This window comes from Pteropus alecto, unplaced genomic scaffold (genome assembly GCF_000325575.1).
Source record: "Pteropus alecto unplaced genomic scaffold, ASM32557v1 scaffold94, whole genome shotgun sequence".
NCBI lineage: Eukaryota > Metazoa > Chordata > Mammalia > Chiroptera > Pteropodidae > Pteropus > Pteropus alecto.
In genome coordinates this window covers 13,685,886-13,694,826 of record NW_006437736.1, presented here as the reverse complement: position 1 = coordinate 13,694,826, position 8,941 = coordinate 13,685,886, and the positions used below count along the sequence as shown (strand labels likewise).

At 40.0% G+C, this 8,941-nt stretch overlaps 1 long non-coding RNA gene across 1 annotated transcript in view; it reads left to right on the top strand.

Moving 5' to 3' along the window:
- The window catches only part of LOC112481888, an 11,473-nt gene extending 2,866 nt beyond the window's left edge, over positions 1 to 8,607 (top strand). The window contains exons 2-3 of the long non-coding RNA XR_003047097.1: positions 2,935 to 3,030; positions 7,678 to 8,607. This is a non-coding gene — a long non-coding RNA (uncharacterized LOC112481888). The remainder of the gene's footprint in view (positions 1 to 2,934; positions 3,031 to 7,677) is intronic.
- Positions 8,608 to 8,941: the final 334 nt, after the last annotated feature.

The window sequence follows — 8,941 nt, the reverse complement described above, 5'->3', positions numbered from 1 at the left end:
AGGAAGGAAGGAAGGAAGGAAGGAAGGAAGGAAGGAAGGAAGGAAGGAAGGAAGGAAGGAAGGAAGGAAGATAGGAAGAAGGAATCAGGTTTTTCGACTTGGGAGTATTTCCCTCAAAAGAGTGATCCCTTTTCAGAATTAGTCACCAAGTATCTACAGTGTTCACAGATAAGCAATGTGTTTGTGTATGTTTGTTTGTTTGGGGGAAGACTTCTGCTTCTGGGAAGATGGAGTAGACATACTTTTCTATATTCCTCCCACTAAATGGAACTAAAAATTCTGGACATCTTATGTAAAATAAACAAGGAAGATTCTGAAAGGTGAGGGGTGGGAACAGACTGGCTAGGGACCTCAAGAACCAAGAAACAACATGGTAGTCAGTTCCATGGTCTTCCTTTTGGCCTCACATACCCCAGAAATCAGCAACTGGACAAAAAAAAAAAAAAAAAAACTCCAATAAAAGCTTTCTCTCTCTAGCCAAAAGATCAGGAAGGGGGTAACCTACAAAGATAGAAACTTACAGATAATAACTACTCTGCTCCAGCCAAACATCAAATAAAAAACCTTAGCCCAATCCATTACACAGACTAGCAGAAGCTGAGAAAGAAGCCTAGACTTCCACCCTTCATGAGGCTGTACAAGACACCCCAATACCTACCCTGGGGTGGTGTGAGAGAATTAGGGAGTTTATCCTCCACAGGCTAGTAATGAGGCTCTCTTCAAACCCCTGCAGTCTCAATGAAGACCACTATGAGGAGCTGACTAACACCCCTACCTAGCCCAGTCCCTCGGGGATCAATGGAGGCCAAATGGGGAACCTGGACTTTTACCTCCACATGGCAGGAATGAGGTGGTTCCCCTTCTTTCCCTGCAGGAGTGACATCTTTATAAAGCCAGTTAAAACAGAAAACTTAAATAAGAACCATGGTCTATAATACAATGCAAAAAATGTCTAAGTTTCAATTAAAAAGTCACTCATCACTACCAAGAATTAGGAAGATCTGAAACTGAATGAAGAATGTCAACCAACAGATGCCAATACCAAGTTAACAGAGATATTAGAATCATTTTCAGGCAGCCATGATAAAAATGCTTCAACAAACAATTACAAGTACATTTGAAACAAATGAAATATAGAGAGCTTCAGCAAAGAAATAGGAACTATGAAGAACCAAATGGAAATTTTAAAACTGAAAGATACAATAACCAAGTACAAAGCTTAGTGGGTGAGCTCAAAGGTAGAATGGATAGGACAAAGGGAAAAAAAATCAGTAAACTGGATGATAAGGCAATAGAAATTACCCAATCTGAAGAACAGAGAAAAAAACTAACTGAAAAAAAAATGAACAGAGCTTCGGGACCTGTAGGACAACAAGAGATTTAATATTTGTATCATCAGAGCCCCAGAAGGAGCAGAGAAAGAGGGCAGGGCTAAAAAAGTACTTGAAGAAATAATAGCTAAAAAATTCCCGAATTTGGTGAGAGATTTTTAGGTGAGGGGATATTTAGGACAGTGAAGCTATTCTATATGATACTGTAATGGTGGCTATGTGTCATTATACATTTGTCAAAACCCATAGTATATACAATACAAAGAGTGAACTTTAATGTAAACTATGAATTTTAATTAATAATAATGTATCAATATTGATTCATCAACTGTACCAAATGTACCACACTAAAGCAAATGTTAATAATGGGGGAAGTTGGGGGTGAAGAGTGAGGGGGTGTATATAAACTCCACATTTTCTGCTCATTTTCCTGTAAACTTAAAACTGCTTTTAAAAAGTTTTAATTTTAAAAAAAATTAGTAAATAACAAAATGAATATATCAAAAATGTTCTTTAAAAAATTAAGAAAATAAAACACTAGCAAACCTAGTCAAAGGAGCAGAAGGGGGAAAATAACACAAAAAAAGAAGTAACAAGGAAGAAATAATAAAAACGAAGGGTTTTTGTTTTTTAATTGTGACACGACTTCATGTAATTCTTGTCACCAGTTGGATTTCCTGGAGAAGCAGATTCTAATATGGAGATTTTCATGCGCCATGTTTATGGGGAAGTGTCTTCAAAATCAATATCTGTGGGAAAGCAAAGAAAGTAAGATTGGGCAAAGAGAGAAGCTGAACTCAAGAATTCGACTTTATAAAAATTCAAAAAGAAAAAAACTCTTATTTGCAGGGGAGTTATTGTGTACATACCCCTTCTCCCTTTCCCACCTTTCCAAGCAATATACAGATAAATTAGTAGAATTAATAATAGAGTTTAATAATAGAGTTTAATTGGAAATAATAAGTAAAAATCAATTTTATTTTTACACATTAGCAAAAATCAAGCTATAATTTTAAAAAGGTAACAGTTACAATCAAACAAAAACATAAAATGCTAGAAATAATTCCAACAACTTTACAAGGGTTTTATGGAGAAAATTAAAACTATTAGAAGGCATTAAAGAAAATCTAAATATTCTTAGGTAGAAAATTCCCCCAAATTGGTTGTTAATCCTCAATAAGAATTCTTAATTTAGTAAACAGGTTCATTCTAAAATTCACTTGATAGAGCAAAGAGTCAGTAATAGTTAAGATGGTCATGAGGAAGAACAGGTGAGAGCATTGGCTTTACCAGACATCAAGACTTAAAAACAATAAGGAATTTGGTGTAAGGATAGATAAAATGGTGTATTGATAGAGAAATTGCTTTACTGAACACTTATTAGTTTGTCATGATGTAGTATAGTTGTACATGATCCAACCTAAATCTACTCTTACTTAGGGAAACTCTTGCACCTGTACATCTACTGGTGCACAGGTGCAAGAGTGTCCACAGCAGCATTGCTTATAACATTCCCAAAATGGGGAGAAAAAAGTTGAACTCCAGTACAGTCATAGCAAACACTGTGGGGAGAAGGCAATGTTCAGATAACGTGTCTTTTTAGCTCATAGATCACCAGCCCACGAGGAGTCACTTGGAGAAAACTACACATCATCCAGAAATGCCTGGATGGGACTTGAGTGTGTCTTTTGGGAAGGAGGTAAGTGTATTCTCTTATGTGGGAAGAAGGATGAAACTGATATTTCATCAAAAATACCAAAAGGATGGACTGTCATAGAGACTGCCAGTTGATTATTAAACCTCATTCCTCCTCTTCATGGCACATAGCTAAACTACATTTTCCAGCCTCCTCAGCTGTGAAAGTGGCCAAATGATTGGGGATTAGCTAATGGAACCTGACTAGAATGATAAGCACAACTTCCTGGCCTGGCCTGTGATATCCCCACACGTGCCATCCTCTGATTCTTACTCTTTCCAGCTTGGTGCAGCCCGTCATACACAATGTTCTTGGAAATCCTATGTTAAAAATGGCAGAGGCACCAAACAGGAATAGCCTGGATCTCTAATTCAAAAGCGATTATCCCAGCAAAATAGTGTTCCCAGAATCTAGGACAAAACATTATACAATCCAGACTCACATTTCCTCAGGTCCACAGTCTCTTATCTTAAACTCTTGGGGCCAGGTGTGTTTCAGTAGTCAGAACTTTAGGGATTGTAATAAGGTAATGCAGTATACATATTACATACCAGTATATGTGAATTACACACCTTCTCCAGCCAGGCTTGAGGCAGCACCCTAGAATCAAGCAAAATAATACTTCTTGTGTAAACTACATGAATATTTACTTTGAAAGGAAGCCTACAAGCAGCTACACCTGTTCTGGGCAGGTTTTGCCACCAAATAGATTTTGGCATAGGACTTATTACACTTTCGGTTTTCAGAGCTTTGTGGATTTCAGATTTGCAGGTAAGAGATCGTGTGACGGTGCAGCCAAAGCCCATAGTGGAGACACAGAAGTAACTAGAAAAAAGGAGTAATAGGTGACATATTGCTTTCACTGTCAAGCTATGTCCGTGACTATAAAATTAAACTCCATTGAGACAACAGACTCTTTAATCAAGAGGTCTGATGTGGTGTAATCTTCAAGTTTCATTGGCTAATGCTCAATTCAACTTAATAGCAAAAGAGGCTGGAAAATGTAATTTAACCGTACCCCCATGATGAGCTGGACCAAAGTTTGGTGAGCAGCTGGTGATCTCTACAACAACAGTTCACCCTTCTGGTCACTAATGTCAGGCTGTGCCAGTGACTATGAAATTAAACTCCACTGAAGGGATTTTTTTAGTCAAGAGGTTGGGATAGCTATTTCAGTCTCCCAGTCTTCAATCTTTTAATCTTCTAATCTTCAATTGTTCTATCATGAACTCTACTGCAGCTTTGAGGGGCCACCTCTCAGTTGTGTCCTGGACCAGAGCTCCCTTACTTATCTCTAGTCTTCCCTGAGCCATGTCTTCTCCATCTCAGATTTCTTTAGACCCCCATCACTCTTTCTGATCCAACAACTGATACAAGCTCCACAAACACCCAACATTGTGAATATTTTTAATGTCTAATGTATGTGGAAAAGACTATTTCCAGTTACCTAGGTTTTAAATTAATATTTAACTTATGAAAATTATAAGTATGAAATTTGGTTTTGCTTAAGCCTTTAAATTCAACTTACAAATCATGCAATTTTACTTATAAATGTACTAAATTTTTTTAAATTACTTCCACTTGATATTTGATGCTTAACTCAACTTACACAGATTTAAATTTCCTTAACAATTAGTCTCATCTACAGACTTAGTAAAATTTTCGTAACAGTTTTAGATCATATTCATATGCTTAATGTATTTGGTTTTTTCTTCATGCACTTCAATTGCCTGACAAGGTAAACTTTAAATTCTCACATGCAAAATCTTTCTTATAGCATAAGCAACTCTTGTAAATCTAACCACTTGATTTACCATGTTCAGATGTTTGATTTGTCTTAAATGTTCTAACAATTTTTACAAGCTTGAGCAGTGTTTTATACCTTCCAACTAAAAATTGTAACTCTAAAATTAGTTATGAAATAAGTTGAAAACACAAGCTTAACTTAAATTCATACAGATACTTAAAATTAAATTTAACATCAAAATATTATGATTTACTTCACTGTCTCTATACTAAACTCTACACCTTCTCAGGAGAGCAGTTTGGCCATCTCATGAAGCCTGAGGTTATTAGATCAAAAAATTACTGCCGTAGGGCACAGGGAGGGGGAGGCAAAAAAAAAAAAAAAAATTACTGCCATAAAAGTTAGTTGTCAGATTGAAGAGCAGGATAGGAAAGCTTGGGCCTGTGGGGCTACATGCTGCCGAGATAATTCTCACCAGTGAACACAGTGAGCATTTCCTGGTGGAGCTACCTCTGCTAGCTGCAAGGTGAGACTTTCAGCTGGACCAATTCACAACTCACATGAGCAGGGCATCTTTCTTATTGCACCTTATCCTATCTTAGATAGATGGACTGCTACTACACCCACATCTAGATCAGCTAATTTCCCTCACTTATTAGGTCCTGCATTCCTTCTGTATATTTCTTATCTTACCTGATTCTCTAGCCCTGTCAATGTCCTCTCTTTTCTAATCCTCTAATTAAGAGTCATAAGACCCACATAAATCCCCTTTTCCCTTTCACAACTGCCTGGCCTCTGAGACCTCATGTTCCTTTCGTATGTGTCTAGCGTGTCTTCAAAGACCATAAGCCTTTCTTCCAATGAAATCTATCTCTTCCTCCAGCTTAATCAGCCTTTTATTTTTTTCTTCCAATTTCTACTTTTCCTGTTCTAAGAATAATATCAAATCCTTTGTTGTTTTGTTTTTGTTATTGTTGTTTTTTAAGTAGTTCTTCCTTGACTCTTTGAGCAAACATGATTCTTAGTCAGAATGTTTCAGACATGGGCCTTTTCAATTGCATTCTTGAGACTTTGGGTTCACGGTAAGTTCAATTATTTCTCTATCTTAATAAGAAAATAGTATATTCCCTATGTAATAAACAATCCCCACTCTTTTTTATCTTTTCATTGGAAAAAATATACCCCCCTTGGTAACTAAGGCCTCAGTCTGGGTCTCCCAAATTCAAATTCATGGCCAAGGATTGCATAATTAACTAAAAGATTATAAAGGTTACAATTCCAGAGCCACCTTGAGATGGTTAGAGGTAATTCTTGGGAGTCTGTGGACAAGCCTAATTATCTGAGATATTAACTACTTCACACTTCATTCCTGTGTCCCATGATACAGTTCACAAGGACAGTAAGAGGCTGACCAGGCATGACCTACTTGGGCCTTCACAAAGGTCACACAAACATGCTCAGAAATGCAACTTAGCTCATTTTGAGGTTTGAGGCTCAGTCTGAAAACCTGGCTGGAAAACACAGAAGTACAAAAAGTTATTCCATCTACCTGTTAAAAGCAAAATAAAAGGCCAAAGTGAGAGGCAACAAGCATTTATTTGATATCAAAAAAGAAAGCTATTCGGGAAGCACTGATTCGGGCAAAAACCATCAAGCTCAAGGTCAGCCACAGAGGTCAGCACCCAAAAGCCTGTGAGCTCTTGCTTGCTAAGACCCTAGCAGCTCCTGTTCTAAAGCCCCCATCTATTAAAAATAACCCTGTGTCTATTTAAAACAGCCTGGCAACTATAAAAATAGTCACTCTTCCATGGTCGTTAGCCATATATGCTTCCGTAAGCTGCCAAAGTGAAAAGAAAAACCTAGGTGTGTCTGACTACAAAGCATATGTTCAAAGCTACAACCCCATGCTGCCTAGGCTTTGGATAGAAGGAACTTTAGGTATCCTGCCATCCCCAGAATGTCATGCTTTTTAAAGACACCATTGTCACTGGGACTAGGAATGGTTTTGTTCATCTCTGATAATTAATGATAATGATAACTAACATGTAATATGCTAATTCTCAGTTACTTCAGAAAAAGTTACCTTACATAAGCATCACTCAAACCTTTGAGTAAGCAATTCCCCTTTTTGGGTGATAAATCAAAACTTAGGTTAAAATACCAAGACCAAACACTCAGTTTCTGGGATTTGAACAGAGGCAGAGCTGACAGCAAAGCCCTCCTCAACCCGGCTCCCCATCACCTCACCTGGGAAGAGAGATCCTCTGTGCTATAGGATTTTCTCAAAGCAACAAGATGGCATGTCAAGAGTAGGGGCCTGAGGTAGAGGGTCCTTGGCCCAGGAGTCTATAAAAGGACTGCTAAACTTTCAGGAGAGAAGGAAGCATGAGCAGCTGAAGTCTTCCTGGTATGCTGAGGCTTAGCCCAGTTGTCATCTGGAAGATGTATAACCCTCTCATCACAGATACATATCTTCTGGACTTTACCCTGTCTACAGTGCCATAGAATGAAGGAAGACCACTGTCCTTCGGAGGCCTAACTTAAAATCAGTGGTCTTCTCAAACGTTGCTCTTACCCATTACCAGCCTCTTCCCCCAAGAACCAGCCACGCTGCACCCATGGAGAGATGGCAGCGCAATCCCAACTGCACACATTTAAGGAGAAAAGACCACATCTGATGGGGAGATGGGAGAGGGACGCAGAGCTGGGGTAAGAACTTGAGGAATTTGGGTCAGGTCTTTGAGATGTTCCCTTATCCTAATGGATTAAAATCCTCACCCAGGCATCATGGGGTTCCTACTCCTCTTCTGACAAAGCCAGCTTCACCACATCCCAGAATCTCCATCACTCCCCTCCTCCCCGTAGTTGCTAAATTTAAACACTCATCTATCTTTTTCCTGTAGGACGTGGGTATTTTAAGGGAGTGACAGCATGGTGCCGCAGGAGATGCAGTGACACCACCGCTGTGAAAATAAGCGTGCCAGCTCCTCCTCTCTGTCTGCCAAACATGCCTGCTCCCCCGCCCCACCTCCGCCGCCCCACCAGGGACTTGCCTAAAGGCTGCTGAGCAAGGAGAGGTGGAGTCCAGGAACCCATCCCCACAGTACCCAGAGGAACAGAGTGGACACAAACTCATCCTAGACACGCTTCTGGAACTGCCCAGGGTCTGAGGGATTCACTGGATCAACACACAGTCCAGAGGAGTCCTGAGGTGTTATAAGTATGGAGGATCTAGGAGACACACTTTGGGGGCCAACATGGAGATTAAAATCTGAAGGGAATATGACATCTTCCATAACTCTTAGGAGACTGGGAGCAAAAGTGTCATTCTTGACCTACTCAACAAAGCCCTCAGGGGACTGGTAGGTGGGAAAATGGATGTTTCCGGATTGTTGCTGATTGGAGCATCAGCCCTGAAGGTTGCAAGGTCAAATGGAGACCCCAGGAGTGGGCATTTATGCGCTACCGATATGTTTGTCTATCACCCAGAAGCACATAGGTGAGTTTGCAGGTCTCTGCAACAGGAAGGACACACTTTGTTCTTGAACCAGTGGTTACCATATCTCCTTCTACAGCATGATTTTTCCCCAGGGCATAGCTCTTCACCTGTGCACCTTTCAGGAAGCTAATTAATTGTCACTGCAGAGAGTGGACTTCAGAGGAAAACAGAAAGAAAGAATGGAGTTAGGCTGAAGGAGGTATGGTTCCTGTTTCAAATTAAATGGAAACAGGTAAATTAGAAACCTTGCCCAAGGCCTAGCACCCTGAGGTTTTGCCAGCTTCTGTGAGGGAGGTTAGGGAACATCCTTGCAGGAGATCTTGAGCAACAAAATAAAAACCCATTTGGACTTGTGCCTGCTGTCCATTCTCTGCATAATCAGAGTTGGCATCTTGCCTCACTCCCACTTTCTGTTTCCAGTGTGTGTGAGGGGTGGGAAAATGTGGGTGGGCCAGCAAGCAAGAGAAGTAGTATGGGGCATATAGTGATGCAAGGAGTTCAACGTCTTGTCCAGGTTTCCAGGCTCCTACTTAAACCAACCCCACCCACCCACCCATGACTCATCTACCTGTCCTGTTGTCATTATAGGGAGATAGCAGTACCCATACACTGGGGACCTGGGATCTGGGGTGTCAGACACTGAGAATGAAGACAAGGGACAGGAAAGG